The sequence below is a fragment of the Mustela nivalis genome, assembly GCF_964662115.1.
Source record: "Mustela nivalis genome assembly, chromosome: 1".
NCBI lineage: Eukaryota > Metazoa > Chordata > Mammalia > Carnivora > Mustelidae > Mustela > Mustela nivalis.
The window spans coordinates 103,749,100-103,762,749 of record NC_139020.1 but is presented as its reverse complement, the minus strand read 5'-3'; the positions used below and the strand labels follow the sequence as shown (position 1 = coordinate 103,762,749).

General features: G+C 38.6%; 1 long non-coding RNA gene across 1 annotated transcript; it reads right to left on the bottom strand.

Annotated features, from left to right (window-relative positions):
• Nucleotides 1–405: 405 nt before the first annotated feature.
• LOC309845274 lies at nucleotides 406–12,871 on the bottom strand. The gene is made up of 5 exons (XR_014301176.1): nucleotides 12,548–12,871; nucleotides 9,599–9,679; nucleotides 5,617–5,784; nucleotides 4,527–4,651; nucleotides 406–1,933 (listed from the first exon to the last, which is right to left on the bottom strand). It is a non-coding gene; the product is annotated as an uncharacterized lncRNA (long non-coding RNA).
• Between the last annotated feature and the right edge of the window lie 779 nt (nucleotides 12,872–13,650).

Here is a 13,650-nt window from a genome sequence, read left to right as displayed (position 1 = left end):
TCCCTTGCCTCTCCTTATTTAGGATTTCCTTTTGTACATTTACTTTCTGAAGACAATGATGTGACTTTTAATTGGTCTGATACCTCCAAGGATTCCAGCATTTGCCTTATTTGTCACAGCAGTGGTTTTATGAAAGTGGCAAGCAAGGGTGGGGGTTGTTTTCACCTAGAAATTCACCACCATAGTCCTTTCTGTGTGATACCAATCAAAACAGCTGGTGGAATGGTCACTGCCTGTCAGTGGTTCTTTTGACCAGTTATGAACTGTGGTCAACATAAAGACTTCTCAGTAAGTAGTTTGTGAGTAAGAAGAAACAAGGATCATGCTCAGTGTCAATTCTTCCCCAATAGGACCTATTAGAGCAACTCTATGTTATTGTTCCAGGAAAAAGAACTTTACTGATTATTTTTTTTAAAAGATTTTCTTTATTTATTTGACAGACAGAGATCACAAGTAGGCAGAGAGGCAGGCAGAGAGAGAGAGAGAGGAGGAAGCAGGCTCCCTGCTGAGCAGAGAGCCTGATGCGGGGCTCAATCCTGGGATCATGACCTGAGCCGAAGGCAGAGGCTTTAACCCACTGAGCCACCCAGGCGCCCCTACTGATTAATTATTAACATAGAAAATCTTGCTGTTAAGTAGCTACTTTGTATATACCAGAACATGTTTGCCATACCAGAAGGAGAAATCTTACAGCCTAATACTTCTTCTTTGTCAACGAAGCAGATAATGGTTAGCAGATGTTGCTGACGAACATTTGTAATTGACTGACTGACTAGTCTTCGGGCCATGGCCAAACAGCAGCTAACTTGGAACTATTACAACTTTTTATGAAAAGCCACATGGGTTGTATCCATTCAGTGTAGTTTTGTAACTAGAATAAAATTTTATCACAGAATGCTGTTTTTTTATCTTTTTCCTTGGAAAATGTGGAATTGTGGCAAAAAGTATAATTCTTTAAGGAATTAGGACCAAACCACTTAAAAAAATTCTTTATTACAATTCAATATTCCTTATTACAATACAATATGCCTTATTACAGTATATTGAGTATTCAATATGTAATATGGCAATTTTTCTGGGGTTCATCCCCAGAATATGACTGTTGCTGGTGCTTATCAAAAGGCTCCAGTGCAGGGTGCTTGTGTGGCTCAGTCTGTTGAGTATCTGACTTGAGTTCATGTCATGATCTTGGGTTCTGGGATTGGGTCCCGCATCGGTCTGCATTCCATGGGGAATCTGCCCCTGCCCCCATTCATGCTCTCTCTCTCTCTCTCTCTCAAATAAATAAAATCTAAAAAAAAAAGGGGGGGTGGCTCCAGTGCACACTTACCACTAATAAAATGTTTTATGAAATAAAAACACAATACCAAAGAAAAAGAATTCAAATACTTAAAAAAAAAAATCAAGTCTGTTTTCAAGTTTGTTCTATTCAGTCTAATGACTACACAATAAAAGCAGATACACTAGCTTAATAGAATTGGCTTCTTTTCTACAGCACATATTGTCCAGGCGACAAATATAGTATTAGATGACAGAGAACGTTCAGGGTAACCATTTTTACAGAACTAGGAAATAAACTTCTAAGAATGACTTTTATAATCCCACCTTTAATATCCAAGTCCATTATTCTAATTCTAAAGAAGATAAACCCAATGACCTTCCTCATATGAGCTCATGAGTAAGAGTAACATTACTATCAAAATCTGTATTTCTGATCCATTATGAGCTTTGAGACAAGCTTCAAATATCCCCAAAGAAAAAAACACAATGCACATTGTTATCTCTTAGTTCACAAGAGTGAGTGCTGTGAGCCACATTCATTGGCATTTCCTCCACTGTGGTACTGTAGAAAGTCTCAATGTCACAAAGAATCTGCTCATCTTCAATGTTTATGGCCACAGCTTTTCTCCCAAATCAACCTCCACTGCCAATTCTGAACAAAAGAAAAATTATCAATCAGAATATTGCTTATCAAAGACAATATGGTTTATCTGCCAGGATTATACATAAAGTGCTTCTAACTAGATGCTAATTGCAATAGATAGAGAAAAAGAAAAAGAATCCTTCTGTAGATATGCAGAAGGATTCCTTTGGCTGCAAAATCAGATTCTATCAGGCATCTTAAGTATTATTATTTATAAAGCAGATGGCAGCATTGTGTTTGTGGTAGTGAAATTAAAGCCAGTGCCCAAGAGGGCCACCCAAGAGCAGTTGTCGGCCTGGGACGGATGCAGAGGGACTAAACAAAAAGAACAATTACATAATTCATTTTGACACAATTTTGGAACTACCAACTGCAAATATAAACTCTGGAATGTTGGCTATTGTTTGGACTATGTTGTCCAAAACAACAGCCACTAGCTACATGTGGATATTGAAATTAAAATTAAACAGAAAACACATTTAATCAGTTGCATTAACCACATTTTAATAGCCACATTGTGGTTTGTCACTTCTTTGTTGGGCAGCACAGATGTGCAATATTTCTATCGCTGCAGAAAGTTCTATTGGACAGACAAAGTGTAGGACTTAAAACTTTTTACAGTGTGTGCGTGTGTGTGTGTGTGTGTGTGTGTGTGTGTGTGTGTAAGGAAGCTCCAAAAATCTGTTATGGTAACCTATATTTATCACAGTTTCCTGCTCAGTTTACCTCATACACGTAACACAAATGGCTGGGATATATTTATCACTGCAGTTCTCTACTAAAACAGATAATATGACCAATCAAAAATGTCTTAGCTGGAGCAATTTAAAAGATCCAATAAACAGGACAAGAGAAAAACAAATATGGAAATACTGACTCATTCTATCCAAACAATATGCTGTTTCACTCATGAAACCATGTCCTAAATCAAACCAATGCCATTCTGGAACACTGCCTCCTATTATTTCTTGAAACAAAGTTCTTCTTACCTCAGTAGCAAGACATAATCAATTTATTTAGTAATAAAACCACTGTATTTAAGCCAGAGTCGATGTAAATTTCTACCTGTAAATGCTAACAAAATCCCAATTATAGAAGAATCATCAAGAAAGCATGGGATATGAATAACAGGACAACAACAACAACAACAACAAAAGACTTATGTGTAAGAGAAGGCAACCAGATCTAACAGCATTATTGATTTTTCCTTTGAATATCAACTGTAGAAAACCCAAAGTCTAGGCTACATTTCACATTTGTTTTCCTACAGTGTTCTGATCAACCATAAATCTGCCCAAGTAGAATTTAAATACATCTTATCATGTTACTGGGTGATAAGATTATTTTCCTCATTCACATGCATGATTTTAAAGGTTATCTGGCTAACAAAATCACACAATATATAAATTAATTTCACTGGAATAAAAGAAAATACTAAATGAAGGTGACAAATAGTCAGCTGAGAATATAGTTTTCACAAGTAGTGGGCAGGTCATAGTTTATAACCATAAACTAGTTGTTCATAAAAATCAAGAGCCCAAGATTATGATAGTAGACATTCAAATTCTGATTTAAAAAGCAAGTACTGCACATCTTCCAGGCCATAAAATAGTAATGAACCACATATAAATCATACACCTCACTACTGGAGTGTAGTTTTCATTCCCCCACACAGCTATAGCTGACCAAGACTGTTAAAAATCTTCCCCTCAAAACCAACTGCAGTAGATAAATACGGTTAAATAAAGAACTGAAATACCAGTAAGTTGGTAGTAATCAAAATGTGGCTTGTCCCTTATCTGAATTCCTTCTTGATAATGTCTCTTTCTTTCTATCACCACCCACAAAATATTAACAAGCCTTAATTCTCGAGAGTCATTCATCAAGTCAGTGTTCAACTTGGTAAACATGTCTGAGACCATGCATCCCTGGCTGCTAAGTACCATAGCAGACAAGGCTAGAAAGGTAACAGTTTTATTTTGAGCAGGGGGCAAAGACAAGGCAGCACTTTACAGCTACATTGTAACTAGGTCCTGCATCAGTTCATTAAGGAAATGGTTACACGTTAACAGTGTCTTAACTTCCCATACTAGGGAGGAATTACTCTTAGCACATCAGATACTGAAATTCCTAGCATGCATTTTCTCAGAAGCCAGTCTACACTTTGTGCCATGCTCTGAAAAAGAACAGCATGTGTGGTCTGTCATTTGACACAGGGAGGACACAATTTTCTTCCCTCCAGTATTTCAGAGAGGAAAATGGTAATTCCTATCAGAGTGGGAATAAAAAACCATTTGATTTCTAACTCTCATCCTTTCATTGGAAGGGACCAGTCAGAAATTCATTAGATTAATTCTGCCTAAATACAGATATTCTCATCCCAAATCTTAAAACAAAGTATGACTGACTTAAGAAAGAGGTTCATTTCACTTTTTCTATTATCTGGTATAGTTACTTTCCTTCTTGAGCTTAATCTGCTGGTTTTATTACAAATACAAAGACATCACACTAGTTTCTGCAATTTTAATAGAGAGCTTAAGTAAGAAGGTAAAAAAAAAATTCTGGCTATAATTTTTATGTATACCAACTAGAAAAACATTACCCCTTTTCAAAAATATTATGAAATGTTGACAATTTCATGGGTTAATTCTTCCTTCTTCATCAGAATTTGAACTTCTTGATAATTTCCAACATATTGATTGACATTAAGGCAGAAAGCAAGCCAACCTTAAAAAAAAATAGAGATGGCTAATTATGTTGACATATCAATTAAGCAGATATAACAGTTATCATAATAATAATGAAGGAATAATGTTTGAGACCAAGCGTCCCTGTCTTACTATAGAATTGAGCTAGACAGAGATTGTAGGAAACAGTTGCTTTCAGCAGGGGCAAGGACAATATAGCACTTTACAGCTATATTGTAACAAGTAACCCAACCTGCCAGCAATAGACAAATCATGTCTCCACCTGAATACTTGTATTTACTTTCTGGTAAGTCTTGTGGATTTAACCTTTAATACCTGGGCGCAGAATTTTTATCTGCTTCTTCATCAACAGTAGTAATCTTTAATATAATGAGATGAAATGACATTTTACCTCTGGGTTCTTCCCCCCAAAACCCCATAAGCCCAGTCTAATCTTGAGAAAAACATCAAATTCCAATACAAGGACATCCTACTAAATATCTGACCGATATCTGACTGATATCTGACTCCCCCAAACTGTCAAGGTCATCAAAAACTGGGAAAATTTAAGAAACTGTCACAGCCAAGAGGAGCTTGACAATTAAATGTAATGGAGTATCCTGGGTGGGATCCTGGAACAGAAAAAGGACATTAGGTATAAACTAAGGAAATCAGAGTGAATTCTGGACTTCAGTTCATAATACTATATCAAGGTCAGTTGGTTAGTTAATTTTAACAAATGTACCATATTAATATAAGATGTTAATAATATGGGAAACTGGTGACAAGGTGTATGGAAGCTTTTTAAACTATCTTCTCAATTTTTTTTTTTTGTGAACCTAAAACTGTTCTAAAATATAAAGTTTATTAAAGAAAAGTCCTAGTTTCATGTCAAGGTATTCACCCATGGCAGCTGGCTTAAATAGGTAGGCTAATTATTTTCCTTCCCATACCACAAATATCACTAGTTTAAAAATGCCCACAGAAAAATACGGTGATACTTACAAAGATATCTTGTATTTAATGTATTGGGTGTTCTCCCTGAAATACCAACAACTCTAAGTGCTATTTCAGCTTGTATGTTGTGCATTTCATTTTGAACACTGTTTCCACAATGCAGGCATGACAAGTTGTTTCCACACAGTAGTCAAGTGCCGGGATTGCCATTTGGATCTAAAAGTCAAACCTTAAATTATTATGTTGTAGAAAAACAAGTTCTAGCAAGCAATTTCTGAAGCACATAGCTAAATGCTGAACAGCTCACATTTAGTTTCAGATTCTGGTTTGCAAACAGCTTTTAAGCAGGTGAACACAGAGTCTCTTCTAAGTTTAAAACACAGAATTATCAAACTGCTTCATGGTAAAATCTCTTTCAGAATCTCATTTTTAATTAGACTTTTGTGTCTTTACAAACTTGGGATCCTCAGTTCCTCGAGATACCAGTTAGAGAACCAGAGAACCCAAACACACATTTCCTGCATTATTCTTCTATGTGCAGGATATGTAAGTAGGGAAACAAGTTCTGTTTTTGCCTCTAAGTAGGCAAATTGTTCTGTTATGTATTCACTGATTATCACTTACTTTAAGATTAAAGGGGTTGGGGGTTGGGGTAACTGGGTGATGGACACTGGGAAGGGTATGTGTTGTAATGAGCACTGGGTATTATATAAGACTGATGAATCACAGACCTGTACCCCTGAAACAAATAACATATCATATGTTAATTTTTTAAAAACCACCAAAAACCAAAAATGAAATCTTTCCAATAGGAAACTATGACATACAACCTTGATCTTCATAAAGCCTACAGCTTTGTTAAGAAAAGCTTTATTCCATAGCTAATAGCAGTGAACATTGAAAATAGCATGCCACAGATATATCACAGACTACTAAGATTCCCAACTAATTACAGATCATTGCAGTTTTCATGCTGCAAAATTTCATTTAGACTTAACAATAACACAAAGGTCAAGGATTCTGTCTACCCTGAAGAAAAGAAAGTTTTGGAATCTCAGTCTGGTGAGATAGAGCCCTTCAAACTAGTTCCTGCTTAATTTGAAACAAAAACTCTATGCTTGCATATGGGCAATAATTAAAAAGAAGTTTCTGAATGGACCACCACTTCACACCAAATCTTTTTTTTTTTTAATTTTTTCATTTTTTATTTGACAGAGAGAGAGAGAGATCACAAGTAGGCAGAGAGGCGGGGAAACAGGGTCCCTGCCGAGCAGAGAGCCCGATGTGGGGCTCGATCCCAGAACCCTGGGACCATGACCTGAGCCAAGAGCAGAGGTTTTAACCCACTGAGCCACCCAGGCGCCCCTACTTCACACCAAATCTTAAGCTGTTCTTCACTTTTGTGAAACCTGAAGCCTCTGAGGATTTACGTTGCCCTGGCAGGCAGCCATGAAGCAATGCCGGAGGGTACAGATGTTAACACACAAGGACTGATCCCCTGGGAAGGACAAACCCAAGGATTGACTACACTGATCTCAGAGTTCTTTGGGATTGAGCCACCTTCAGGGCAACACACTTGAGAGATCAGGTTGCTCAGCCTCCTGATACGGTGCACTGAGGTGAACACAACATCACTTCTGTGGTATTTCTTTCCCAAATGGATAGCCTGAGTTTATTTGTGAGAAGTGTTGGGGTGGGGGGAGGGGGGGACGACAACGACAAACCCACAATGGAGGGATATTCTATTTAAAAAACTGGCCTCCATTCTCAGTGATTGGAACCATCCACTACTCATGTATTTTTAGTATACGCAGAGATCTCTATCTGGATATACTTGTGAATACCAAAAATCACTTCATCACCTAACCTACAAAATCATGGAGACAAAGACTGAGAAGCTGTTCCAGAATGCAGAAGGCCAAAGAGACAGAACAACTAAATTCAACATGTGATGCTATATGAGATTCTGGACCAGTAAACAACCACTTATCTTCTTTTTTTTTTGGTAAAACATTCATAAGTTGGACAATTGATGAAATCTGAATAAAGTCTATAAACAATATCATATCTGCTATTTTTTGATTTTGGTAATTGTGTTATGATGTAAGACAATGCCCTTATTTCTAGGTAACACACACTGAAATAATAAAGGGTAAAGAGGCTTAATGTCAGTAACTTACTTCCAAATGCTTCAGAAAAAGCATATGTGTGTGTGTGTGTGTGTGTGTGTGTGTGTGTGTATGCAGTTGTGTTTATATACAGAGAACAAAATAAATGTGTTACAAATAGTAACACTTGAGAAATCTAGGTAAAGAATATAAGAATTCTTTGTCCACGTTTGTAGCTTTTCTGTAAGTCCAAAATCATTTCAAATTAAAAGTCATCAAATTAAAATTCACAATATGAATATCAACCCTACTAACATTTATAATTTACAGAAGAGAAACAACAGAAGTTATAAACTGGCAGCTCCTTTGTTTTCTTTGCTTTGCACAGTGTTTTCGAACTGAATTAGATGCTTTCTGAGAAAATTTCAGATGCAAATCCAAATTTCCACCTTCACTGAAAAAATAGTAGATTGTAATCTTGTTCCTTATCCTCTGATGGCAACTAAAGAGTGGCTGCCCTCTTTAGATGGGCATATGCCCTGCACATCACTGGATCTCTACCTGTCCTTGTTTTTCTTTTTTTTTTTTTTAAAGATTTTATTTATTTATTTGACAGAGAGAGATCACAGGTAGGTAGAGAGGCAGGCAGAGAGAGAGAGAGAGAGAGAGAGAGAGAAGCAGGCTCCCCGCTGAGCAGAGAGCCCGATGTGGGACTCGATCCCAGGACCCTGAGATCATGACCCGAGCCAAAGGCAGTGGCTTAACCCACTGAGCCACCCAGGCACCCTGTCCTTGTTTTTCTTAAAAAAAAAAAAACTGGCTTTTTTACTCACTTATGTCGCTGGGCCAGCTCCCTGCAGACATTTGAGTGTGAGGTCTTTGATTTATCCAGGAGCTCCAGCTCTGCTAAATTTAAGTAATTTAATCTGGAGCTTCTATCTGTGCTAATTACTAATTTTTAAAAGAGGAAGGCAAAGTGAAAAGTTTGTTCAAGCCCAAGAATCTCTTGTGAGAAATATGTAGTTGTGTTTTCATTTACTAGAAGATGAAAGATCACACAAAAAGCACTCAATGAGAATTAGTTAAATGAATCTGGAAATTAAGAATTTTAAATATAAAATGGATGACTAGATTAGATTCTTTTTTCTCATGCTCTGAAGATCAAAATTAACCTGGGGAAAAATTATGAGGGTTATTTGGGAAAGCACATGTTTTGACTCCATTTAGAGGGAAGAATGTTCTAATGGCTAACTGAAACTGTACTAAGCTACTTTCAAGAGGTGATGGATTTCCAGCTTCCTGAAGTGTTAGAAAGAGTTTGGGCCACAATTTAGTGAGGATGCTAAGCGGGGTGTTTGTTGGGGGGCGGGAGGCCAACTCATGTATGCAGCAGCCAGGAGTTCTTGTCATGGTCCTTCCTATGCTCAGATCCATGATTCTACAGGGGTGCTTAAGTCTCCAGGTAAACCAACACTTCTGTCATAGGATGGTGAAGAGAAGAGGAAGCAACTCAACAATAAATCATGCGAACTCAAGGGCATCTGAGCCTCCAGGGTGTGATTTAGAAGGAGAAACCATGAGCCAGCTAGCCGGGGTCCACTGGAGCACGACTCTATCTCTATCTCCAGTGTCCAAGGAAGTGGCTGCAGATATGGAAGACACAGCCACATGTGGAGGAGTGAGCAAAATATACCAGAAGGGACCAGCACAGGGTACAGGAAGACCTAGTGTGTGGTCATCAGTGAGAGACCCATTTCTATAACATTAGGGGAATGGTTAAGGTATATATAGCCTTTATGAGTGCAAAGTTCTACTTGGTAATAAAACATATCTGCAGAAAATGCTGTCTAAGAAAGAAGAGCAGGTTTAAATGAAGTTTCACAAAAACATGATAATCAAGGAAATAGAAAAGCGTTCTATACCTTATGTCACGTCTGAATTCTGAACGCAGTGGTCTCAGCTTTCTCTTTGAGGATGAGCTTCCCAGCAGAAAATTTCTCCAGCTGAGGGAAAATTGATCATTGCGTTGCTGAATGATGTGTGTCTGATTTCCAGCTTTAAACTCTGTGTGGTCTAACAGGTGGAGTAAGAAGCCAGTGTGATGTGCAGGCCCCAATCTAGCCCAGTGTGTTGTGCAGCAAGGAAGCACAACACAGTCCCTAATGAAAGGGAGAATAGCATTTTCAGGAAAAATGCTTTAGAGCCTATGCTCTATTAAACTACTATGGGACTATGAGACTCCAAACTGAACCTTGATATGACATGGATGACCTTGGTAGAAGGATAGAAACACTAATGTTTGCAGGGAGGAACCTCGGAACTCAGGTATTCTCTTTCCTCTGTAACATTAAGGCCAATTCCTGAGAATGGCTGGTAAGGAATGTCAGACGTTTGAAAAGACTGAAGAGAATCTGATAAAGCAGTTGCATAAATTGAAAGAATGGGGTGCTCAATGCTCAGGTGAAATTGCCTACCACAAATTTCTTTTAGTACCAAGACTTCAGCAGACAAGTTTCTCTAGCTCTTCTAGAAGCTTGATGCAGGCACAAAGACAAATAGTTAGATTCATTCATGGTCGCAGTTTTCTTTGGTAGACAAATAGCTAGTAATAACTGACAGCATTTACAAACCTTGGGGGAGCCAAAATCAGGTTTTTGTTATGATTTTACAAATAATTAAGGATCAGATATGATAAGTGACTCGTTTACAATCACCTGGGTTATAATAAAGAGTAGTTGCTAAGAGTAAAACTTCAATCTTCATAGTTCCACATTCCTCCATAGAGGGTGGAAAAGTTTTGTTATTTTATGCAGAAAAATTGCAAAAAAATTCCCAAGAGGAATTTTAGCAAATAGTCTGCAAGTAAACTGTTTTGTTAGAGAGAGAGAGAGAGCACACGTGCGTGCGAGCGCTCGCGAGAGAGCGCAGGTGTATGGAGGGAGAGGGAGGAGGATTAGAGGGAGAAGGAGAGAGAATCTTAGGCAGGGCCCAGTAGCAAAGCCCTACTCAGGGCTCGATCTCACAACCCTGAGATCACAACCTGAGCAGAAATCAAGAGTCAGATCTTAACCGACTGAGTTACCCAGATGCTGCTGAAAGTAACTTATTTTAATACTGGAAACACTAAGGAAATAAAACAATATGCAAAATATATAAAATTCTACAAGGCTTGAGTTCTGGTTTTTTAAAGCATATTATGTCTACCTTACTATAAACAAACACTGACTATTTTCTAGTTTTACCTGTCACCTTTTAGTTATTTTCTTTCTCATGGTGTTTTAGTTTCTTCTGTTTAAAACACAATGCAAATAAAAACAATATAAAAAATTATGCATGGAGAAAATGAACAAGACTGCTAAATAAATATTTTATTAGCCCAGCTTATGGATATTTCATTTGGTAAAATTGGTGTAAAAAATACTTGTAAAATTGGTGTAAAATTGGTAAAAAATACTTGTTTTAACCATTATTGAACAGTACATTTTTTTTTACTGAAATTCAGACATCCATAATATTTTTAATTGCTTGGCTTTTTAAATTTAAAATAAAAGTTTATAAGTTAAAAATTAATTGTAGAATAATTTGGTATGCCAAAGATTCACACTTACTAAAGGTCAAATGTAATAGCTAATAATAGCTAAAATAATTGCTTTTGATATTCCAGGCACTTGACAATCCTATGAAGTGGATATAATTATTATCATCTTTAAAGAAGAGGAAACTGAGACCCAAAGAGATTATGTAACTTGCCTCTACCATCAAAGTGGGGGAACTAAGGCTTTGAACCAGATATGTTTCATTCCAGAATTTGAGTCCTTAGCCTCTGTAGGATATACTGCCTTAATCCCTACCTTCATAGTGATGTGTGGATCCCTGCAATACATATGAATATAACCTTGTATGCTGACATCAGAGCCAAATGATATGACACTGTTTATTAATTATAAAATACACGTTCATCGTCACAGAGCTGTACTCCTCGACAGTGTAATACAGTTACTTCTTCCCTAAAATATAAAGTAAGCGTTATAGAGGAGAACTAACTCTCCAGCCCTCTGAGAGGTAAGTTTGCTTTTATTAACCAGATTTATTCCAACAATAAGAACTCCTGAGGAGTCTTCTCCTAATGAAGGACAGCAGAACTGAAATTTTTAAGGTGTCCTGGTCTCATCACCCACTAGTTGCATAACCTTGGACAAGTCTCTCCAGGTTTCATCAGAACATGGATTACAACAACACTCCCCACATAGGTTCTGCTGGGGAACTAGGCTGTAAATGCTTAGGAGGTGTACAAGTGTTATTCTAGTCTGGGGTTGCCAGATAAAAAACAACACACCCAGTTCGATTTCAGACAAATAACAAATAAATAATGTTTTATATTTAAAATTCTCTTTATGCTGGGGACATATTTATACTCAAAAATAATTGTTTATCTGAAATTTTAAGTTTAACTCCCATCTTGTATTTTTTTTAAAAAAGATCTTATTTATTTCTTTGAGAGAGACAGAGAGCATGAGCTGGGGGAAGGGCAGAGGGAGAAGCAGACTCCCGGCCGAGAAGGGAGCCCCACCGGGGGCTCCAACCCCCAGACCAGGACCGGGACCTGAGCAAAAGGCAGACGCTTAACGACTGAGCCACCCACGTCCCCCTCCTCTGGAATTTTTATTGCCAAATCTGGTATCTCCACGGCGAGGGGAGCATGGAGAATGGCAAGCCCAGCTCCACCGTCCTCCATCTCCCCCGTGCCCCAGTAGAGAAACTGAGGCAGGCAGCGGGCTGACGGGTGAACTGGGGTGGGGCGGGGGGAGACGGAAGGCTGGAGGAAACTCAAATGCATATTGCTACGTGAAAGAAGTAATCTGAATGATTACCTTTCGGGGTGGGACTGAAAGCAGAACCCCGGGTCTCGCGGATTCTTTCCTCTGGTCCTCCGCCCCCTCCTCACCTCTCTGGGCGCTGGCAGGCCAAACATCGCCCGCCCCAGAGCGCGACCGTTACCTCCGCCGCAGCGCCGGGCTCGGGAGGCGCTGCCACCCGCTCCTCGCAGTCGCCATCAGCAGCACCGAGACCACAGAGGCCGCCGCCACGTCCCCGGAGCCCGGCTGCATGTTGATGTGCGACTGCGTCTCAGATGTCACCCAAATCGTCCCTCCATTCTGTCTGGAAGTCTCTTGTCCTCCTCTGGCCACCATCCAGGTCAGAAGCAAGAAGTAGACCAATCCGAGCAAGGAATTCGGAACGGGGCGTCACCATTAAAGCCAATCAAAGAACAGAGCAGGGCTTCAAGGATGGCGATTGGTCAATTCAGTGATGGCGATTGGTCAATTGTTTTTCTCCGCCTTCATCTCCTGCTGGGTGATGTGGGATCCGTCCTCAGACTCTTTAGGCCCTTGGGGTCGGATAGATGTGTCCACCTGTGATCCGTGGGGTTATTTCTCTGTCGCGGGCTCTAGGGCGAGGAACCTTCCATGATCTTTAATTTTTAGAGGCTCTGAGGGGAAGAAGGGAAGACAACTGTCAGAATATAAAGGGATGTGGGCTAAGAAGAATACAAAATTTTATGTTTTCAAGAATGTGAGAAACATATTAAGAAATTCCTCCGAATCATCTCAAAATAGAAATTACACAATTTTTAAATAGACTTGCTTTTTAAAAATTGTGATATAAATTACATATCGCATTCTTTAAGGTGTACAGTGGGTTGATTTGACACATTTATATATTGCGATAGAATTATCACCATAACGCTAGCTAACACCTCTATCAAGTCACATAATTATTTTTGTGCATAGTGAGAATATTTAAGATCTAGTCTCTTATCAGCTTTGAGGTGTATAAAACAGTGTTGTTAACTATAGTGACTATCTTGGGCATTAGATCTCCAGAACTTTTTCATTTTCTACTTGCAAGTCTGTAGACGTTTACACAGCAGTTTTAGGTTCATAGCAAAATTGAGCAGAAGATACTGAGATTT